This window comes from Chiloscyllium plagiosum, unplaced genomic scaffold, assembly GCF_037043375.1.
Source record: "Chiloscyllium plagiosum isolate Xiang-an unplaced genomic scaffold, Cpla_swu_hap1 HiC_scaffold_45, whole genome shotgun sequence".
Taxonomy (NCBI): Eukaryota; Metazoa; Chordata; class Chondrichthyes; order Orectolobiformes; family Hemiscylliidae; genus Chiloscyllium; species Chiloscyllium plagiosum.
The window spans coordinates 32,472,199-32,473,898 of record NW_028270183.1 but is presented as its reverse complement, the minus strand read 5'-3'; positions in this window follow the sequence as shown (position 1 = coordinate 32,473,898).

The window sequence follows — 1,700 nt, the reverse complement described above, 5'->3', positions numbered from 1 at the left end:
CAAATAATGCTGGAACACTCGAGCTCACTTCCGTACCTTGCCATTCCAGCTGGATTCATTGTTTTATTTTAAATCTGAGACGAGTTGAGTTCAGTGAAATGAGGATGTGAAGAATTCTGACAATTATGGAAAATGGAACAAATGGGGATGTTGGTCAATGAAACCAACATCACTGAATAACAGAACATACTCCTGTAACTTATGTGTCTCAGCATCTGCAAAGCTCTAGGAGCAGAACTTCAACTTCTAAGGGGATGATTTCTGAACTCACCCTCTAAATTAAATCTTTTCTAGATTTGAATTTTAGCTTTTGCGCTGTTCCTCGCTCACATTCATTTATTTGCTGCTCTGAGTTTTTAAAAAATATTTATTTCCCCTTATTGCACTTAGACACATTTATGCAGTCATCCACAAACATGAGATTTTTTATATGCATTCCTACTGTTGTATCATAACACATTCTGTCTCGTGCCCTCCAGCATCATAGTCCTTCACTTTTCAACACACAATCGCCTCCTACACTTTTGGTTTAAACCTTGTTGTACTTCCAAGTTCCTTCAGTTGAGATGAAAAGTTACCAGTTTGAACCATTCAGTCTGTTAGTCTGCCTCTATTCTCTCAGACCTGCTGAGTATGTCAAAAGTTTTCTGCTTTCTTTTTATTAACATAACAGATTTTAAGAAGATAGTAGTCTCAATAAAAATAAAAATGACAAACAATGAAAACTGGAAGTGCTCACACTATCTGGTCCGCTCCAATATAATCGCCTTGATTATGTAGAGATAGAAGCAGCCACTATTCCACACTTACCGAAACCGTTGAGGGAAATTAGACAAAAGATAGGTCATGATGTGGAGGAGCTGCTGCTGGGGTGAACAAAGTTAAAAATCCCACAAAATTAGGTTCCAGTCCAACAGGTTTATTTGGAAGCACTAGATTTCAGAACATTGCTCCTTCATCAGGTAACTGTGGAGCAGGAACATAAGATTGTTGCATGGAACCATCAGCAGACAGAGATGTTCCCTCTCAGTCGCAGAACATTTCAGTGGTCAGGGACACTCGGCCTCAGATCTTCAAGTGAACCTCCTCCAAGGCAGACTTCAGGACAGGCAACAATACACAGTGGCCAATTTTACATATTCACATACTCACGCAGACCATCTCTCATAAACACACACACGCACAACCCCCACCTTCACACTCATGCACACACCCACTCACCGGTTTATCTTCCATCACCCTCACACACACGCTTTACCAAGCATGCAGACACGCAAACACACACTCTCTCACGTGCACACACTCAAATGTACACACTCAGTCTCTCTCTCTGTCTCATGCAAGTGCACATACTTTTATGTCAATGGATTGAATTTATATTTGCACAATGATATTTGTAGATACATTTGATTTTGCTCCAAAAAGGAGCAAACTGCAGGAAGTGAATCCATGCAATATTATATAAATACGACTTTGGAAATAGAATCAGTCTGTCTCAACATCGGGACACAGACAGATTCTAACCTCACATCTGTAATGCATTGTCTGAGCTGAGATGTCACTTTTTTCTTTAAAACTTTCAGCTATCTTAAGCATGTGACAGAAAAGAAGTTCTGAGATTTACATATTAATGATCGGAAACCTGCAGCTCATTCTAAAAGGTTAAAGTCTTCACAGCAGTCTAGGTTTGTTCAATATAT